Below are 22,621 nucleotides of genomic sequence, written 5' to 3'. Positions count from 1 at the left end.
GCGAATTTCTGTCACCTGTTACATGCCATCTGCAATGACGTCCGCCAGAACCTCCTGTCCCGTCAGGATACACTTCAAAGTGTTGACTTCCTTAATCGTTATGTGGCATCAAAATTGATCCACGTCACGCAAGTGCTCCCACTGCGATAGTGATTGGAGCTCTTGGCTTTTATCCTTCGGCTGGTATGAGACGCTTACCCTGCTCCACCGGTATAGTACTCACAGACTCGTCAACGCCCTTTTGTGAGTTGCAGCCTTGTATATAAGTACTGTGAGAAAATGGATCGGGCAGGGCACGTCCCTAACACTGTGGTCCTACTGCCTGCGTCTACCTCACCACCGGAGTCTGTCGGCCACATCGCACCTCATTTATCTCAGTTTTTAGCTTTTTCGTCGACTACAGTTACACAAATACCAGTCTCCCAGATAGCCGTCCGCCCAGAACCAAGGATTTTTACAACCTACTATTGCGCCATGTTCCGTGTAACGCGCTGGACGCCAAATATCTGTCCATCTGGCGCTCAAATACACGGTACGTTACCGACTTTTAATTGCCAACTATGTTCGACGAGTCTTTGTCGGACCTCCACTTTAGGTAGGGAGTACCGGGAGCTGAGGGCGGTTTCCGGGATTGTGCCGCCTATGGTCGATTCTACACCCGACCTCCGCGGATGGGACAGCACACTTAAATACGCCGACTTTTTTACCCGGGCTTTCGGTTTTTTTCTGTATAGGTGTGCGAATCGTGGAGCGAAGCTTGAAGGGTAAAAATCGTAGATGAATACACTAGCAGAGTCAGAAGGTTGTTAGTTGCAGTAGTTACTCAGAGATGAAGAAGCTAGGACAGGATAGCGTAGCATAGAGAGCTGCATCGAACCAGTCTCCGGACTGAAGACCACAACAACAACAACAACAACAGGTGACGTCTGTTCTACATAATTTCATAATAACAGTAAAAATTGCAAATAAAAATTTAATACGTAAAATAAATAAAAAGCCTTCCACGTATGTTGATTCCAATGTCTCCCACTACCCTAAGCTCCATAGGCTCGGTGGCAGTGAGGGGGACACTGTGGCCAGGCCTCGGGATTCGACTCCCGTCAGCTCTACCCCCTGTCCCCACCGTCCATAAAAGAAAAGGCTGGTAGATCTCTTGCGTTCGAAAGGCAAAAGTCCCTAGTTAGACTCTCGGTCTGGCATACAGTTTTAATCTGCGGGACAGTTTCATATCAGCGAACATTACGCGGCACAGTGAAAATTTCATTCTGAACTTCAGTGTTAATTAATCTGGAATCAGAGCCACGTATAGATTCTTTTTTCTTAACAATTATTTCTCAGCACAACCTATGCTGAACCTACCCTGCATCACTATTAAAAGCTGTTGAGACTGTTCCTGAGCACTCTGTATATGCTCTGATTTATTATTCCGTTGCTAAGAAGAGGATTATAGAGCATTTAGCTTGAAGAGCCACGATTGCATACTTGCGGTCAGCGTCGTCGCCACAGCAGCTCGATTCGCCAAACATTGTAAAGTATTAGAGCTGTATTATCAGCATTCGTGACATTTACGTTTCATTCAGGAAGTCTCGAAGTCAGTGATGTCTGTTCTTTAATTAACTGCTCCATTTGAGCTGTCGACAGTATTTTTATTTTTCTTGGCACTTACTATTTCACTTGTCGCAGGAACGTTGGTTCGGACCCAGTTATTGGTGTAGTACTCTTATTATAGATTGCTATCCCGGGAAAAGAGATTCATAGTGTGATTGCTTTATTCCATCAGACGCACGTTCACGATCAACTTAAGCCTGGAAAGTAATTTAACTGAACTTAGGAAAACAGCTCTCTTCTATTAAATCTTTTAGTGTTATAACGCGAGTCATTAGAAAATAATAGTTTTTGTAGGACAACAGTAGGTACCTAGCCGGCCGGAGTGGCCGTGCGGTTCTAGGCGCTACAGTCTGGAGCCGAGCGACCGCTACGGTCGCAGGTTCGAATCCTGCCTCGGGCATGGATGTGTGTGATGTCCTTAGGTTAGTTAGGTTTAAGCAGTTCTACGTTCTAGGCGACTAATGACCTCAGAAGTTAAGTCGCATAGTGCTCAGAGCCATTTGAACCATTTAATAGGTACCTACCATAGATAAAGTTTTAATTATCACCTCGAGAAAACCAAGCTGTGACTATGACACTTGGTGACAGTGTTAATCATTCTCTGTTCACCCTTTAATGTGACAAGTTTACCGCAATGATGTTTGACCTGGCGGAGACCTTACTTGTAGAAGTCTGCATTTTGACTGTCGAGGAAAGGTTCCACGTCGGAAATGACCGTGTCGTAATTCTGGAAAGCTGGCCTCGCAGTACTTTCTTCATTCGAGGAAAGAGGAAGAAGTCACTGGTTGCTGCGTCAATACAGGGGGTGCGGCAAAATAGGAAAAACTTTAAGGTTAGTCTCCCTTCGGAGATGTTATATCGTTTCCCGCCTCCGACATTTGCACTGACTTACGCAGTCAATTGTACAGTTGGATCTACAGTTCAACGCGGATTCCAAAGCACTGTCCTAATTGGTACCTTTCATCTTATTAAAGCATTGGCAGAACTAAATGAAAAGATTAGTAACCGACTGAGACTCGTTATTTTGATTTGTCGCTGAACAAAAATTTCTTTGATTCCATTTACTGAGCTGGGTAAGGAATCGGCCTGCGGCCTATTCAAAGAAGTGACTCCCTTGGACAGCGCAGACAATAACGAGAAAACAGTCTCGAACTAATGAAACTGGGAAAACATTACGCACTTTTCGCAGACTTCTGAAATTTTTGCCTCATTATAAGCCGATTTCTCACGAATTTCAAGTGTAGTGAGTACGAAACTGCTGAGTCTGCCAGATCACGTCGCTACCTTCTTTGATAGCCGCACTGCACGGTATCTGTCACCGAAGACGGATAGGTTTATGACAAAGGATTACGGCTCTAAGAAGTGATTCAAGTTCAAAAAGATAACGCTGACAAGGTAAGGAATTTAAAAACTTGTGCCCATAATCCTGCAACTTAAACTCAGCCATTGCCCGACAGCATTTCGTATTATCTGAAGGCTCAGCAGTAGGGCGTATCCCTAGTATTTACGTTGCGTTTGCTGTTGTAGCTCAAACAAAATGTGCCAAAGCGCCCTCACTACGAACACAAGCGAGGTGCCACTAGTCACATACTACAGTTATAGTCAACCGGTACCTGACTTCGGATCCAGGCGGCCCTTTGTGCACTAATTTCTACACATTTTTACAGATTACTCCATAGATGGGATAGTGCAGCAGTTAAGACAGTGGATTCGGGAGGAATGCGTTTTAAATCACCGACCAACTATTTGGATTTAATTTTTTCGTAATTTCACACTTTATACAAGCAGTGGAATGGTTCTAACGATTATAAATCAATTGCTATGCCGGGAAAAGAGATTCATAGTGTGACTGCTTTATTCCATCAGACGCACGTTCACGATCAACTTAAGCCTGGAAAATGATTTAACTGAACTTAGGAAAACAGCCTTCTTCTATTAAATCTTTTGTAAATAAACCAGTACTCGATCTCTACGTTAACGAGACGTTAACCTCCAACGTTCTTTGTTTATTTCTTTTTTATTACTCTCGGAAAATTGCACTGCCCTCCTTCGCTCACGTTTATGAAAATGAAGTAATGGTCGATTGCTAATGACTTCACGCTACCTTTTCATGGAAATAATAATAATAATTGCAATAAAAAGCATAACTTTACAATTATTTCATGGTGTGTATGTTTCCTCTTCGACGCAATACTGAACAACTATAATCTGTGTTTCAAAAATATGGATACCTAAGACGTTGCTGTTTATTACAATAAAACTGACTGTCACTCTATAGTGTGGTTAGACTGAGCACAATGGCGTGAACAGTTATTTTTATCTGAATGCCGTCCCTGACCAACGTATGTATACCACTGAATGTGGATCCGAAAAAATTTTTTTTGCCCTTTTCATCTTCTTTTCATGCCATAAACATTGCTTTTGACATCAATAGAAATTCTATTTTTAGACTTGCATCATGCCTTCGATCATTTTCATAGTTCGTCGATACGTATTCATGGCCGCCGACTGTTCGCTGCAGGATTTGTAATGAAGCACCGTAGAACCGGAGCAAGCTACTGCACTGCTTAAGGAGAAGCAACGCTGTGTGTGTGTGTGTGTGTGTGTGTGTGTGTGTGTGTGTGTCCGAATCCACATTTCAAACGTTGCTAAAACATGGAAGGAGCATATATCCAATCAACACTGACATAGGTTAGGATGATTTCCCCATGAATAGTGTGGTGGTTTTCACGTTCTTTCTACCGGTTGTCATTGGTAACTTCCAATACAGAGTTAATCCAATTTGTTAAAGCGAATTTATTTATGGGAATTTATCCCTAGTGGACTTATAGTGTGATGGTTTTCACGTTCTTTCTACCGGTTGTCATTGGTAACTTCCAATACAGAGTTAATCCAATTTGTTAAAGCGAATTTATTTATGGGAATTTATCCCTAGTGGACTTTTCGGGGAAGCCTTAGTAGCTATCTCCAGCAGGTCTTTATTCATTCTTCCTTTTTTCCCAAGGGTGATGGAAATATACCACAGGACAAACAGCAGGTTAAGTTAGGTCAGTGGGATGTATCATCCGTGGTAAGAACGGCGGAGAATGGGGACGGGCCGATAGGTGGAAATGGTTCAAATGGCTCTGAGCACTATGGGACTTAACTTTTAAGGTCATCAGTCCCCTAGAACTTAGAACTACTTAAACCTAACTAACCTAAGGACATCACACACATCCATGCCCGAGGCAGGATTCGAACCTGCGACCGTAGCAGTCGCGCGGTTCCAGACTGTAGCGCCTTTAACCGCTTGGCCACTCCGGCCGGCGATAGGTGGAAAGAAAGACAGTGCCAGAATCGTGTATGATGTGTGCTCCACATCTTGTATGTATATGATAAAGAACATCTTGTTGTATACCATGAGCTGCACTAGAAAAGTCTTTATTTCCAATGTCTTCTAGACCGACATAATTTATAACCATCATAAGGATTTTGGACGTGAAAAGCACGTTGTTTGGTGCAGATGTGCTTGGTAGGTAAGTAATCTTATTTTTTACATTAGTGCATACAGTGTTCTTATGTTGTCGCTACTGGTACGCATTCATTTGTGGTTTACCGTCTGTATCAGAAGCCACTGGTGAGGGGCTCTATGCAGACAAATGAGGCATAGGTCAAGGTGCTCCACACTCAGTATTGTCGGCGTAGCGGATTATGTACATATATAAGAGACACACTGTTGGTGATGGGAATGATGCTTGGGCCAAGCCCGCAGATATCTGGAATGGATTGGAAGTTGTTTACTGTTAATTGGTACATATTCGAGGATAAACTTGGAGAACAGAATTGACTGGATTTGCACGACAGTAAAATTTGAACAGAAGCCGACCAGATTCAAAATGAGCAAAGACGCTTTGAGTGCGGATGAAGCAAGACGAAAAAAAAAAGACTCTACGTACGCAACCAGCAAGGAGTGCACTCTGTCATCGCAGCGGACCTACTGAGGCTGCTCAAGGTCACGGAGATCGCATGAGCAGCCCAGACAGCCACTACACCATTATGACTCTTAATTTTACTTTTAAAACCAAATCTTTATTTATACTGATACTGCAGGGGTACATCTCCAATTAATCTAAATTCTTCTGTTAGTACCCTGTACCTTCATCCAGAAATTCACAGATTGAGCTGTAAGAACATTTCTCCCGTTCCTGGTGGAAGTCATCAGAGAACCATCGGGGGCCGGCCGCAGTGGCCGAGCGGTTCTAGGCGCTTCATTCTGGAACCGCGCGACCGCTACGGTCGCAGGTTCGAATCCTGTCTCGGGCATGGATGTGTGTGATGTCCTTAGGGTAGTTAGGTTTACGTAGTTCTAAGTTCTAGGGGACTGATGACCTCAGAAGTTAAGTCTCATAGTGCTCAGAGCCATTTGAACAATTTGAACCAGAACCATTGATAGGCAGACTCCCTCTCAATAGTCCCTGTTAGCAAACTCAGAAATGTGAAAGGTCTTGAACACAATCACGTCTCATTAAAACTTCCATGCCAGCCAATGATGCCGTAATACGTCGTACCACAGCAACAGTAAGCCACCCATTACCATGTCCAACATCATTTGTATGAAATACAGTAAAAGGGAACGTACAACCTACAAACACATAAGGACCAGAAAGGAGAGATGTCTGTGCAATCAATTTCACTGCTTTATTATTTATTCTCATAGAACCCAAAGTCAGATTAGTGCTCTTGATCAGCTCGAATACAGTAGCACGGTGACAAGCACATCGGTGAGTCCGTAGCGCTTCTGAACGCGGTAAAGGTTTCAATTGCCTGTCTATCCCCACCCCCTCCCACCACCACCAAGCGTTAAAAAATTACTTGGTTGCTCCGGAGCAAGTCGACTTCTTCCTTTCGATGTAGTCGGAGTGTGCGGTGTGAGAGCGAGGCCAGAGCTATCGGATGGGCGGCGCTGCGTTCGGCCGGCCGCATTTATCGGAGGGCCGCTTATCTGCGGGACGCGAGTCGTTAATCTGTGAGTCAGATGCGTACATATCTGGCTGGCCGCCTCGGCAGCGGAGTAATGGCCACGGCATTATGCAGCGGCCGCGCGCCGAGAGCTCGTCCGACATCGTAATTACGCTCCGCGGGGCGCGAGCGGCGAGCAGCGGGCAGCCTGCTCGCAGGCGCCTTTTTGTGCCGCCCGGACCCGGCCGCCCGCAGACTTCGGAGCCGGACGCGCCGCGAATATTAATGGCAGCCCACTCCCCCGCTACCATGCGATCTGTGCGTCTGCCGACAGCAGGTGACGTCACAGCAGCTGGTGGCGGCGGAGAGGTCTTCCGCCGAGGCACGCCACCGGAACCGAAGTGCAGCCTCCTGAGCGTGAAGCCAAGTTTCCACACGTAACTAAAGTGACGCCACCCTGCCGCCACTCGAGTGGCATCATCGAAGTTGCGAGTGGAAACACACGGATTCGGTTGGTGTCACTAAACGTCGCTTTAACTTTGCTACGCCACTTTTCTTCCCTCGCCACCGATTAACCTCATTCGACTGCAACCTCGTAGCTAAATTCCCAGGTAGCGTCACTGTTTTCTGGTTTTTTGTGCTAGTAATTTTGCGGTGTATGTTTTTCGAGGTACCAAAAACTGTCTAAAAAGTTCTCGTTAGCAGAAGTTGCACAGTTTCTTGAAGTTTAGAAGGAGAAACCTTGTTTGTGGAATCACAAAAATTAATTAATGCAATACCAGCAGTGAGTTCAGATTCTGCATTTAGCAACCTAAGGGCATAAATGTACTTAAAAACTTATCAAATGAATTTGAAAACGAAGTGACCAGGTGTCTGATGGGGGTATACTTTCAGCTTGAGTATAGCTTTTAATAAAGGAAAATGGTTATCAAATCACTAACTATTTTCTGTGTCCTTCACTTCTTTTGCACGTAGTTTAAATCAGAAATTCGGTGTATAAAAACTGTTGCACCCCAAATGATTTACTGGGAGTTGCTGAGTTAAACTGGACACAGTAATGCAAGAAGTCGTGGAAGCAGGCCATTTCAGACCGGGAAAGTGAATTTACATTAGTGGCTATCTGCTGACATGACAAATACTGTTTCCGATGATCGAGACGGTTACTTGACTCTACAGGAAAGCAGAGGCACCACAGGCGTAATAGCACTGACATAGCAGAAAGGTGGAACCGCCGATTGCTTCATGTCCAGTCTTTGGCCCTGTTGTGACTTCCAGGGTAGGAATCGATGCAAGGAGAGGCCAGGCCCTTATAAGTACAACTCATTTCTAGTCACTGTCATTGCAGTCTGTCAGTCACCAACTCCAAGGGAGAGGGGCCAACGACGGTCTAGGAGTCTACGGGGAACAACCAGTCACCACCTCTGGATTCTGCTGCTGCTAGCTGCGGCCCTGCTGTTCGCGCTGAGACCAGTGCTGTGGACTCAGCATCCTCCAGCTGGCAGTCCACCTGTTGGTCTACAGTCCGACCCCAGGGTGGTGTAGCCACGCAGCTGCCTTCGCTTGTGCAGGCAAACTCGTTGTTGCATGCCTCTACACGTGTGGGCAGAGCGACTGGTGCTGCCAGCAGCCTTATCGACACTGGGGTCCTCGGCACGCCCTGCCCCGTATAGTGAGTGGGCCACCGCCCACTGCTGTGGTCAGCGTCCATGTTGTGTTGGCAGAAGTGCCAACACCGTGTTACTAGAGGAGGCCGAAATACACGCGTTTTAGCTCATGCAGGCTGGCGTGAGGAGGGAAGGACTATATTGACGTGAAGTCTGGAACATGACAAGGAATTAGAATTCAGAAAGCGGACGTACTTAGTTTCATATTTAACTTTAATCCATTAATGATGAACGTCACTCTTGAAGGTACATTATTCACAATATCAGTCTCAATAGTAACTGAATATGGCGCCTTGCTAGGTCGTAGCAAATGACGTAGCTGAAGGCTATGCTAAACTGTCGTCTCGGCTAATGAGAGCGTGTGTAGACAGTGAACCATCGCTAGCAAAGTCGGCTGTACAACTGGGACGAGTGCTAGGGAGTCTCTCTAGACTAGACCTGCCGCGTGGCGGCGCTCGGTCTGCAATCACTGATAGTGGCGACACGCGGGTCCGACGTATACTAACGGACCGCGGCCGATTTAAAGGCTACCGCCTAGCAAGTGTAGTGTCTGACGGTGACACCACAGTCCATCTAGAGTCGCTGCCATCATCACTCCATCGGCCGCGCGACGCTGCAGTTGGCTGTTCCTCTTCATAGGCCACCTACCGCTCATCGTATCATCACGACGCTTGTTTTGGTGAAAAAGAAGAGTTGTTTACCAATGATGTTTTTATGACGATATGTAGGAAGAGTACCCGGCATCCACTCACTGTTTCACTGACATGCTGCCCAGGCTGGTAAACTGCTGGCCTCTTGACGTCTGTCACTCCATTTCCTCCACACACCACAGACGCCTGCTCTCCCGACCTCTACATAACTTTAATATTTACAATACGTGTTACGCCTTATTTAATTAACTCTTATGGGACCACTTCTGGACAGTTTTAAAATGTGGTTATGGAGAAGAATGCTTACAGTGCAGAGGACTGACAAAGAATGAAGAAGTAACGCACAAAACAGGGTAAGAAACTGCATTATTGAAAGTAATCAGAAACAGCACAAAACCGTGGCTGGGATATATAGTGTGCAGGAATTACCCGCAACAAAGAGTTATTGAGGGAGAAGTAGGAGGAAAAAGAGGAAGATTTAAGAAGAGAGCTGGAGCTATGTATGACATTAGAAATGGACGTGTAATACTTATATTGATTAGTAGCAGGTTTATATTGGGTTACTGTGTATCTACGATTATGTCGTGTCCGTTCTTTGTTAGTTAAGGTCATGGACTTGTGACAGGAAATTTAAAGTTTGTGACGTTTATATGGAAAAAGATAAATGATTGTTTAAAGTAATGAAATTTTATAATATGTGTGTATTTATAAGAAAAACGATGTATATTGGAAGCTGGTTCATGCTTAGGACACCTGCAAAAATTAAAAGATGTAGGCATGTCCCTCCACAACGGAAGTGGCTTGGCGCGATGTAAAAGGTGGTTTTGACGGTCGAATTGGGCGGCTTCTTGGTGGTAACGGTACTCAGTCAGTGGCTAGCCGTTGCACAGTGCACATTGACGGTGCCAATGTAGGCAATTGGAGGTAGCTTTGCATGGAATTTGGCCTCGGATGTGGATTTGGCTGTTGCTTGGTACTCTCAGCAATAAGGAATGGATCTAATAAGTTGAATAACCGTCGCAAAGAAGAAATTTTATTGCGCATTCAAACATCAAGAGCCGTGAATACAGTTAGCCGCCACGTCGCTTGCCACCATAACTTCGCCACTGCTCCACTAACTTCATGCTTGTTTCAGAGCATGGACAAGTTAAATTGTCTGAGTGATTTTAATAATAATCCAAATACTATAAATCCTACGCGGAATCCCCTCCTAAGTGTTCATAAAATCGAGTATCCTGTTTCAAATGAACTAGCGGTTTATTTATGTTTGTCAAATGTGCAAGGGTCAACAAATGTGGAGTTAGTTACAATTTTCCTAAAGTACTCTCGGCTTATTGCAAAGTATCGTTTTGCAAAAGTTTCAGATTGTGTATATGTTACTGTGTAAAATACCTGCTTCACTGGTGATGAAAAGAGCAAATAAGTTAAACTCGTTTCAAACATAATTTAGCCTTGATTACTATCATGAATGACTTATTTGAAGTTAATTGAGCTCAGTGTTGAATAATTTGCCTTGAAAAGTAAAATAAAAACTATCCCATGTAAAGTTAAGAAGTGACTTTGTTTAAATTAAATTTTTCTACTGAAATAATCACGGAGTCTAACGAGTGATGTATACCAGTTCATGGGTCTCCACTATATTCATCTCATATTAGAAAGATAATTGGAATATTATTGCTGCTAAGGAAAACAAATATAAGCAGAGGGATATGATCAGTGTAATTGTGATATTATTTATCTTTATTTGTGGTTTTTACGTGTCAGTTAAGACAGAGGCCCCTCAGGCCCATCTTAAGTCCTGCATTTCTTGCATTAACATTTCAGTACTGGTTCAAGTAATTATCTTGAAGCAGGCCGCTGTGACCGAGCGGTTCTAGACACTGCAGTCCCGAACCGCGCTGCTGCTACGGTCATAGGTTCGAATCCTGCCTCGGGCATGGATGTGTGTGATGTCTTTAGGTTAGTTAGGTTTACGTAGTTCTAAGTCTTGGAGACTGATGACCCCAGGTGTTAAGTTCCATATTGCTTAGAGCCATTTGAACCAATTTTGAATGATCTTGAGTGTAACTGTTATTAGTATAAATTTGGTACAATTTTTGCTTTCTGTGATTACTAGTTTGTGCATTATTGGTAACTGTTGCCACCCATAGCTTAGAGTGCCCTGTGTCCACTTGTATCCTGTGTGCTACGCAAAGGGAAAAATTAATGAAATTAACTTCAATAACTAACATACAATTTTCTTATGCATGCATTTCCGAATTCATTTGCCTAATCAGGCTGGTTACCGTTTATTTTTTCATTCGTATATGAATTTTACTACTTTCATTAACCCCAAAGTTAAAGCCTGTTTAGTTTTACCGTTAATTCCAATATATTCAAAATTACAGTCCGATAGCTTTATCCATTAGTCACACGCGCGGCCAATTTCCCAAATCCTCTCAGAGGGTAACATTAGTTTGTGTCATAGCAGACTAGTGTTTTAGATGGATATACAAACACATGAAGCAGATGCTTAGAACAGGACTCGATAGAGTCTCCAGTTGAAACGTAAGACAGATACACTAAAGATGAAGAAGAACAGCAAGAAGAAGAAGAAGAAGAAGAAGAAGAGCAACTAGAAAAAGAAGAAGAAGAGCAATACGCAGAGAAAGAAGAAGAACAAGAAGACGAAGAAGAAGAACAATAAGACGAAGAAGAAGAATAACAAGAAGACGAAGAAGAATAATAAGAAGAAGAGGAACAAGAAGACGAAGAAGAAGAAGAGCTAAAAGACGTGAAGTGCAAGACTGACAATGTTAGCTTTCGAATGAGTCTTTCCTGCATCGTAAATTGTCACATAAGCTCTTTGAAATTATACTTTTTGCGACGTAGTGTACACGATATTTCACAATTCCTATTAGCGACATCTAGGGGCTGTTGCCGGGACTTCGTGGTTAAATTTTTGTTAAGAACACCAAGTCCAGGATTGACCGTTTGGATGTAAAATAATTTTCGATTACTTTCGAACCTGTCGCTTCACGATATGCAGACAGTGGAGACAATGAACTGTGAACTGTGTACTCTACAAGAAAATGGCGACCCCACTGTCTGTTGTATCTACGACGCATGCTTTCACACACACAGTCCACAAACCCTGGTACGAATCCGAGGAACATCACAATCAACACTCCTAGTTGTCAGCGTACCAGATTCTTACAGCCGTCGTTGAAATCGATGTAAAACGGTATATGATGGAATGAGGCGATCCGAAAAATGTTCTCGATACATGCATTGTCCGACTCTACCATTACGTACCGCAGCGTGAAGCGAGAGATTTTAAAGTGATCCAATCTTCAAACTTTTCCGAAATGGGGTTCTTATCAGAACTTTATCTACTAAGTCCCGTCCAAAATACCTAGAAGCGCATGATGCGTATGAATTGTGGTACACCCTGTATGTACCGAATAGATGACAGGTAATCGCTATATGTCAAATATAGACGTGACACTGGCAGTTTCTCTCCAGCCAGTACTATATTTCTAACGTGAGTACCGACTTCTTAATACAGCTCAACATACAGATCAACAAATACTAGAAATTTTCTTTTGTTATTCGACAGTGGTTCAAACGGATCTTAGTTTACGGGTGCTACTTCCTTTATAAGTGCGTTTGTTGTCCCCGTGTTATGCGCAAAATTGGATTCTCGGCTCTGTTCTACCTCTGTAACCGAATGACAGCACCAATGTCCCTCCAAATAAAAAGGCTGACGCTACATTAAAAACAATGCGACTAGGCTTTAGACGATACCGTGTGAAAACGCGCCTCACGGCACCATTCCCGCATCATCCACCATACCACTGCTGTGACAACACTTTACTTGCCTGTGGAAATCCGGCTTGTATTTTGATTTCGCGTAAATAAACTGTGTGAGTGGTGAGCTGCGCGTGCGAGTTTCTGCACAATGAAGGGGGCAAAATACCTTAAAACCACAGAATATGGCTGCATGGCAAGACAAGCAGAACAAATTACGCAGATGTCACAAAAAATTCCAATGTAAACACTTCCACTCGATAATGCGAATAAATTGGTGAAATGCGTCTTGCTATGCGTGAGAAAAGAAAACGTAAACGGTCCAGCGTTTAATATTAAATCTTCAGTTACAGGTTTCCGAAAAACATCGATAACAATGAATTAAATTAGGCTGAAAGCAAAATTACATATGACGGACGAAGCAAAGAGGACATTCCTCGCTAAGAGAATCGTAATAGTATCAAGCACAGGCCGTAATTTGTGGAAGAAATTTCTGATAATGTATGTTTGGATCACAGCGTTGTATGTTGCTGAATCACAGACCGTGAGAAAAATGGAAGAGAATAGAATCGCGAAGCGTTCGACATGTTGAAAATTACTCGGCCAATAAGAAAATAAATAAGCAGGCTCTCTGTAGAATCGGCGAGGACAGGAGCACATGGAGAACTTCAACAAGAAAAAGGGACAGGATGACAGAAAATACGTTAAGGCATCAAGGAATAAATTCCTGAGGGGGTTATAGTGGGTAAAAACTGTAGGGTAAGGCAGAAATTGGATTATACCCAACACATAACTGAAGATGTCGGGTGTAAGGGCTACTCGCAGACGAAGAGATTGACACAGGAGAGGAAGAAGGAGATACACAGGAAAACTGGTGGCAGTGCAACCTACTTTCTCAATGAGGAACGTAAGTCTTTTTCCGCTGACTTGTTCTCAGACTTCACCACACAAAGAAAGATCCGGCTGCGACGTTCCAGCTGTGTGTTCTGTCGGGAAGTACCCCCGTTCGCAGCACACGTGTGTACTGTTCGAACTGTAAATGGTTTAGTCAAATGTATTCGGCTCTGCGTGTGTCTGGAGCAATACTCAAAATGACACAAATCCATACTGAGAACACAATAGACTTGTTGCCTAATCTATGAGCCCCATGGAAGTGTGATAGGCCAGATACTATTTCTCACACGCATCAACGGTATGGCATGGGCAGTTATCTGACATGGTTTACGGCGACATTCCTGTTTATGGGAAACTGTCGTGTCGAGCGACCCTAGATGGATTTCAGACGTCTGTGGGGTGAGAGCTGGAGTTGTTACGTTGCAGACACAACGTTCCCGTGGACGTTATATCGAGTTAGGGCCGCTTAAATTTGGAGGGCCAAAGAAGAATTTTGAAATTGTTGTACAGTTCTTTCAGTCATCTGAAGGCACTCCTAGCCGTGTGACAAGACGGATTACTTTATTAAAAGATTCCCCCCCCCCCCCCTAGAATAACGGTCATAATATTGTGTAAGATGAATGAGGTGTTCGAGCATCGAATCATAGTCACACCGGTCAACAGCGTCTTCCACAGGCATTAACGGCCGTAGAGTATGTCAAGAAACAATACAAACCGTAGCTTGTGGTCTTCCACTGGTTCTGCTTTTCCCGGCATATACGCCGAAGCAACCACAAGTTTTGTGAGGAAGACAAAAGCTACATGTCACCAGCCAGAAGCTACATAGTTTCGATACAAATGATTAAATTCTAGTCTTTCCTCTCACTGCAGCGTCGTTACTGAGTTTTGAAGAATACTGTTTGTGCTGGGTTCCTAAGAAAGGTGGTTCGCAGAAGTAATAGGCATTAGACATATTATCCTTTATTTGTTCTGCGAATTATTTACTGCTGTCGGACAGCCATTACAAACCACACCATCGCAGTCTTTCATCTTAGACTATTAATCTGTAAACCAATGTCACGTTGAGCTCTGTAGTTTCCCCAACAATCATTTACGACGATAGAAGCACTCCACCCTGATAAGTTTTATCTCAGAGGTACGTGTACATTTCACGACCTTTTCCGTATCAGATTTGCTGCCGATCCTCTCCCTCATACACCGCCCCCCTGGCACAAAAGCCACTAACACATTACTGCGGTAGTACAATTCACAGTATGAATCGCTTCCTTGAAGATGTAGATAATAAACGAAAAGCTTGCGAACAGCTTTCAGTCAATTTACTTCGCCAGTGATTACTATCACAACAGTTCGTAGCTATTTCCGTGTAACATAGATCATGAGCTACGAGCTGTAGATGTAATATATTAGGTCGAGATAATATTAATGTGGTTCTGTATGCAGTTTAAAAAGATCTGTGGTAATGTGCTCATCGTACAAAAGAAGAATGGCAGATTCTGCAGGTAGTATTTCCGTTTAAGTCAAAAATGACTCTGAGCACTGTGGGACTTAACTTCTGATGTCATCAGTCCCCTAGAACTTAACACTACTTACACCTAACTAACCTAAGGACATCACACACATCCATGCCCGAGGCAGGATTCGAACCTGCGACCGTAGCGGTCGCGTGGTTCCAGACTGTAGCGCCTAGATCCGCTCGGTCACTCCGGCCGGCCCGCTTAAGTCAGCAGAAAAACCAACTTTAGCGTTAGCACGGGCCTCTGTCACGTCAGATACTCTCATTGTCAGCTGTGAGAAGGTAGCGCTCACAACGTGGTCAGATGGTACAGAGCGTTGCGTTATCGAACCGTCAAACATCATAGATTTTGTTTAACTTTAAATGCGAACATTTTAGGTCATTCTTTACCGTGACTGTTATTGGCATCGAATGAAACAACAAGTTTACTGTTACCAGTCACTGTTTCTTTATCTCCACGACGCATTTCAAAGGTTTAAACCTCCATCATCAGGTGGATTTACATTTGTTAGAACGACATAATGTGTATGTTGTGTTATGATTTTAGAAGGAACTTATGACACTGTCTCCAGTGGGTAAAGGTTCCTTTCAGTGTCGTCACGCTTCACATGTATACTGTCATATTTCTAAACAAAGATTTGTAACCATTCACAATATGTCACTATACAATGAAGTTCACAGATGACGCAATTAATTTACATGAAATGGAAGTAAAATTCCCTATTCAGTGTCAGTTCTGACATCATATTTGACATTTTTTTATTATTTTACTTTCCTGAAATAGTTGACGCACGACCTTTTGACATACATGAATACTTTGCACAATGAAACACTTATGATTTCTCAGAACCAGTTGTCGCAGAAAATGTGTGGAAACTTTGTGGAACTGTATACTCCATGACCTAGAATTCATGAACATAAATATTATATTGTCTATTTGCAACAAAATTGTGCAACAGGATAAGGGGAATAGTAAGCAGGTGACAGGGAGTCCATGCCTAACATCTGAATAATAAAGAAAATGAAACTTACGATCAAGAGGAAAATATACCATTGAACATTGTATTCAAATCATGTCACAGACTGATTCATGCTCTAGAAGTGCTAAAGCGCTCTTCATAGCCTGAGTAATGATTACAGACTAATTACATTGTTATCGTTCTTAATCGATAACACCAATCTGCATCTAAGAGTATAACAAGATTTATCTCAGTTGCCATCGTCTTCTTATTCTTTTTCTTGTGCCTTTGTCCCGCACAAGCGCACTGTGGGTATAGTTATGAACGGAGTTTGCATGGTTAGTTTAAGAGGTGACCGTATGCCCCACTCCAACGGCGTGAAGTATGATGTATGTGAAAGTGAGCTTACGTTTTTCTAAACGTGTGCCGAACCGTGTAAAAGAGGCAGGGAGTGGATACCAGCTCAGTATTCAACTACTGGGATGTGAGACATTATTTATCTTGGTTGCCATGCTGGATTCATGCACAAATTTTTTAACTTGCGATGATTTCTAAGGCAAGTATGCGTAAAGTGTTTCGATATTTGCATTCGGAAAGACTATTGGTGGTAGATACAAATTATGCGTACTCTGAAGGAAAGGTAATTAAATGAATCAAAGCTCTTATGCGGTGATACCCATATCACACTGCACTTTTGTACGGCAGTGGAAAAACACACGGTGGTTATAACTAAATGGTCGCTGATTGAGAGGGAGTGGTCGTGGGACACTGGAACTGGGCGCAGACATTTGTCACGTTATGCAGAAGAAAACTAACAGACCGTTGAAACTAACACATTTTAATTTCCACACGAAAAGGTAGTGTGAACTGAGTACGACGTTTACGTTCCAAGGTACAAAGGATGCTCAGTGTAACGACCATCGGCGTTCACGACAGTCTGGAACCGTACAAGAGTTTACTGTAGAGCTACACGACAACTCTCAGGTGGGATGTTTGCTACCTTCCTCGCTATGCTTATCTCCGACCTACAACGTATGCTAGTGTCCCGGTGATAAACTCTGATCTTCAGGTAACCCCACAGCAATTACACGGGTTGAAATCTGGTGATCTTGGTTGCCATAATGTTCGTGGCCACGCAGTTCGGAACGATCTGCCAATGATTCGGTTTTCTGCAAATGTATTACAGAGTAACCGAATGACCTCACGAGCAACTTGAGAAGAGGCTCCGTCGGGAATCAAAACAATTAAGCGCAAAATATCTTCCACCCGTCTCACATGGTGGCGAAGCAGACCACTGTAACGTGTGTTGTTCGCGCTGTATGTTCTTGGTCTTGGAGTCTGAGTTGCTCAGATAAAAATGGGCTAATCGTAAACTGTGCCGAGAAGCAACACCACTCAGTGAGTCGTTGATTAAGTAGGGAAACTTCGGGTACGTGAGTTGGCAGTGACGTTCCCCATATGCGACAGTTGTGAGTGTTCACTATCCCAGTGAGCGTAAAGAGTGCTTCGTCACTCAACAAAATATTCCAAGGCCACATGTCGTCAGCTTCAACCCTTGCAAGAAACGTAAGAGCAAAATCTAATAGAATATCTGCGTCACTTGGAAGCAATCTGTGAGTAAAGTGAAGTTTGTAAGGATACCATTTCACAATATTGTTCGCAGTACTTTTCTAACGGTGGACCATGGACTGTTCAACTGTCGTGACACAACTAGTGCACACTGTGTGCAGTGTTCTCAGACATGTCCACAGTAACGTAGTCAAATATTTGTGGCGCAATTGGTCGTCTGCCTCTCCCAGGAGCAATTCCCAAATTGCCAGTTAATTCCAACTTACGAATCAGGTTCTTCAACGCCGATGTAGAAAGAGGACGTCTCCGTATTCCTGCAATGCGTCGATACTTGCGAAGAGCAGCAGTATTATCGTTGTTAGTTTGATATAATCACTTTACATGTTAAGTCGTGCTCGCCTTGTCCAGATCCATGTTGAGGTTTGTAGCTGTAATGTACGCTGATGCTTATGTTTCAAACCTACGTCGTTGTATCAGCACCGGCGTCCAAGGACAAGACATGACGCCAGGCGGAGTGGCCGTGCGGTTCTAGGCGCTACAGTCCGGAGCCGAACGACCGCTACGGTCGCAGGATCGAATCCTGCCTCGGGCTTGGATGTGTGTGTGATGTCCTTAGATTAGTTAGGTTTAAGTAGTTCTAAGTTCTAGGGGACTGATGACCTCAGATGTTAAGTCCTATAGTGCTCAGAGCCATTTTTGAACAAGACATGACACTAAGACTACTAACAACACTAACAACGTAAATTCTGCACCACACAGTCTGAACATCATTCCTATATAGTTGGGTACCTATTCAGTACCGGCCGGGGTGGCCGAGCGGTTCTAGGCGCTACAGTCTGGAACCGCGCGACCGCTACGGTCGCAGGTTCGAATCCTGCCTCGGGCATGGGTGTGTGTGATTCCTTAGGTTCATTAGGTTTAAGTAGTTCTACGTTCTAGGGGACTGATGACCTCAGAAGATAAGTCCCATAGTGCTCAGAGCCATTTGAACCATTTTGAACCTATTCAGTAAATATTTTCCGCCTACACTGGCTCAAGTAGCGAAAGTTTAAATATAACCACCCTGTATGTGGAAGATTTTTTTTTCTTTTCAGCAATAACGATAATTTTCTTTTAATTCTAACGCTTTTTCTTCGTGTTATTTATGGTTTTGAAGAGAGTAAAATAGTAAGAACAAAAGATATCCTGTCTTCAATTGCGAAATGAAGAGCGCGACAGGAGCTCTGGATGATAAGGACTGCTAACTCAACATGGTCCCTGCTGTAACTTGTCCTTAGAGAACAGTCGTCATATTTACTTTTGATTTTAAGAGAAGATCACTTCACATTTTCATCAACAGTTGGGTCATTTTTATGTCATTCATACCAATATAAACGCAGTGAAGTGGAACTAGAACTTTTCATTGTCAATACTGTAATTACAGTAAAAACAGGACGTTGGTCTAGCTCGACAAGAAAGGAGAGGTAATTGGCGCCTTGCTGAAGAAGCAATAGGGTCTTCGCCTTGAGAGATTTTTCGGAATTCCAGGAACATTTGATTTAGGACGCACACAATCAGTGTTCAATACTTATTGTGATACCTCCGCCGAGGGGCTATCTTCGTCGACTCACAGCGGCGGATCCCACGTGGCGAGTACCCGACACGTGGACGCTGGCGCCATTCTGCAACCACACAGTGGGTAGACGGTTAGATGCCCTTGACTCGCTTGAGAATGGACACCTTATGAAGAGCCTGGCGGACAATGAAACAATGGTAAGCGTGCCGAAAACTGATGGACCCCTGCAGCCACTGGGACGCAGTGTCAAGAACGCACACGTGAAATCACGTGAATTCTTCTGGCTGAGAGGTGCCGTTTTTACCTGCCTTAAAAAGCGAAAACATGTCGAGAATTCAAGCACCACTGGCTCTGACATGGAGCGTACACACAAAGCGCCAAGAATTCGGATAGGGAGGTGTGTGAGACTAAAGAATTACTTGAGAAGCCGTCCCGCTCAAAAAGATATTTCCCGGACAGGAAGGACATTGGTTATAAGTCACGAACGCCAGCAGGTTCTTAGAAGAAGCACAAACATGAGACTGTCCAGGTCTCATGCAGAGTTCTGCGGCTGCTTTCACAGCAACTTGGGAATGCAGCAAAACATCGAAACAATGTGCAACCAGCGCTGGGAACGTTGACAGTGAAATCGCGACAAAGATGTCAGTTACCGAGTCACACACCAGCCAGCGCCAGACAGAGAATTTCCACCCTGAAGTGGGAGAGGTGGTCATGAAATGACGATCAGTCACTGGGCCGCATTACCAATATAGTCCGCCAATGGCATTGTCGAGAGGAGGAAAATTTCGAGAAGACGTTGAGCTGAGAGATGGATGATGAGAGAAGAAGAAAGTCGGCGAGACAGTGCGGAAACAAGAGGACATTGCCACCCGCGGTGGCCGAGAGGTTCTAGGCGCTGCAGTATTGGAACCGCGCGACCGCTGCGGTCGCAAGTTCGAATCCTGCCTCGGGCATGGATATGTGCGATGTCCTTAGGTTAGTTAGGTTTAAGTTAGGTTTAAGTAGTTCTAAGTTCTAGGGGTCTGATGACCTCAGAAGTTAAGTCCCATAGTGCTCAGAGCCATTTGAGCCATTTTGAACCAAGAGGACATTTGTAGCGGTTCGTTGTGTCACTGTGGTGCCAACTGCTGCTCAAAATGCTGCTACAGATGCAGTACGACGCGCCAGAGCCCCACGGCGAACAAGATAGTCTTCTCTTTCGGTAATGCCATGTGGCCGTTCGGACTCCGGTCTTTTTGAGACCATACATTATCGTGATCACTACTGTCGTGAGTCACGTAAAGCGAGTACATTTCTGCCAAGCTTCTCGTAGCCCTCTTATACGACCTAGTTCAAAGTAGATGAGGCGTTGATACTGGTGTCTTTGTCGCTTGAAAGGCATTCTTGGCTAACATCAACTAAACACGTCCAGTTGCAAACGTAACTAACGCTCACAACCGTAACAGCGTCTATTTAAAGCACACCGGATTTGGATCCTCACACGGCGGCATGAAACCATTTTCTTGCTACTTGAGATGCTAGTGTATGTCACAGCGTGAGTCCTGAGTGTTTCAGTTAGGAGCACAGTCTACGGTTTCGCCGATCACGCTGGCCGCAGTGCGAAAAACAACCACACGTTGAGCAATGTAAACACAGTTAAGTTGCACGAACTGCCGGCAAATACACTGACGAAAAAAGAGAAAATCGCAACGTCAAAAGATAATGAATGTGGAGTAATGAAATTACGGAACTACGTTTCTCTCCGAGGGTTGGAACTTAAATAGTGGCAACTATTTATTCACAACCGATACAAAAGAGTTACATGTTTGCATCTGTTACTATCCTTCAAAGTAGTCACCAGCGTTGTGTAGAACCCGTTGCCAGCGATGTGGAAGGCGTAGTATACCGTTAGCAGAGCCTGTTCTGTTGATGGTGTGAATGGAGTGGTCTACTGCCTGTAGAATCTCTGGAACAGTTCTGAAGCGAATGCCACGAAATGGTTCCTTCAAAAAATGGCTCTGAGCACTATGCGACTTAACTTTTGAGGTCATCAGTCGCCTAGAACTTAGAACTAATTAAACCTAACTAACCTAAGGACATCACACACATCCATGCCCGAGGCAGGATTCGAACCTGCGACCGCAGCGGTCACGCGGTTCCAGACTGAAGCGCCTACAACCGCACGGCCACACTGGCCGGCCTGGTTCCTTCATCTTCGGAATCAAATCATAGTCACAAGGACTTAAGTCCGGGGGGTATGGTGTACGGTACAGTACTTCCCAATCCCATCGACCGAACAGAGCAGCCACAACTTGCGCTGTATGCGCCCGCGCATTGCGTGCAAAATAATGGGGGGTGGGGGTTTGCGCAGAAAGTGTCGCCGCTTCTTTCGCAAAGCTGGTCGCAGGTGATGCTCCATAAACGAAGAGTAATGCAGTGCATTGACGATCTGCCGTGGAGGAACGTAATGCGGCAGGATAACACCATCACAATACTGGGGCTCTGACGCACTTTAGACTTTCGCGGCGACCCATAATGACGCCATTCGTTGGATTGCCGTTTCAGTTTTGGCTTCATGGCATTCGCTTCAGAACTGTTCCAGCGATTCGACAGGCAGTAGACCACTCCATCCGCACCATCAACAGGACAGGCTCTGCTAACAGTATACTACGCCTTCCACATCGTGGCAACGGGTTCTACACAACGTTGTAAGTAGTTGCCACTATTTAAGTTCCTGCCCTCGTATTTAAGTGACTAACGTTGCAAGATACAGGTCTACGTAAGCGCGAGATAAGAAAGTCCAAATATGAAATGTTGATACATTACAAACCTATGTAACTGCCAGAATGTTGAATGCAAGAATGCAAACGTGCATGCATTTTGTTGTACAGGTGTCGGATGGCAGTTTGTAGGACGGAGTTCCACGCCTGTCGCACTTGATCGGTCAGTACAGGGACGGTTAATGCTGGTTGTGGATGGTGCTGGAGTTGTCTTCCAATGATGTCCAATATGTATTCGAATGGAAACAAATCTGGTGACTGAGCAGGCCAAGGGAGCATGTCAAAAATGGTTCAAATGGTTCTAAGCACTATGGGACTTAATATCTGAGGTCATCAGTCCCATAGGCTTAGAACTACTTAAACCTAACTAACCTAAGGACATCACACACACCCATGCCCGAGGCAGGATTCGAACCTGCGACCGTAGCAGTTGCGCGGTTCCGGACTGAAGCGCCTAGAACCACTCGCCACAACAGCCGGCTGGCAACAAGCCAATACCCTGTAGAGCATGTCGGGTTACAATAGCGGTATGTGGGCGAACGTTATCCTGTTGGAAAAAACCCCATGGAATGCAGTCCATGAATGGCAGCACAAGAACTCGAATCGCCAGACTGACGTACAAACTTACGTTCACAGTGCGCGCATAATTACGAGAGTCCTCCTACTGTCATTCGAGATGGCACCCCTGACCATAAGTCCTAGTGTTGGCCCAGTGTGTCTAGC

Source organism: Schistocerca piceifrons, chromosome 3 (genome assembly GCF_021461385.2).
Source record: "Schistocerca piceifrons isolate TAMUIC-IGC-003096 chromosome 3, iqSchPice1.1, whole genome shotgun sequence".
Lineage (NCBI taxonomy): Eukaryota > Metazoa > Arthropoda > Insecta > Orthoptera > Acrididae > Schistocerca > Schistocerca piceifrons.
The sequence above is the reverse complement of the archived record's forward strand: the minus strand, read 5'-3'. Positions refer to the sequence as shown.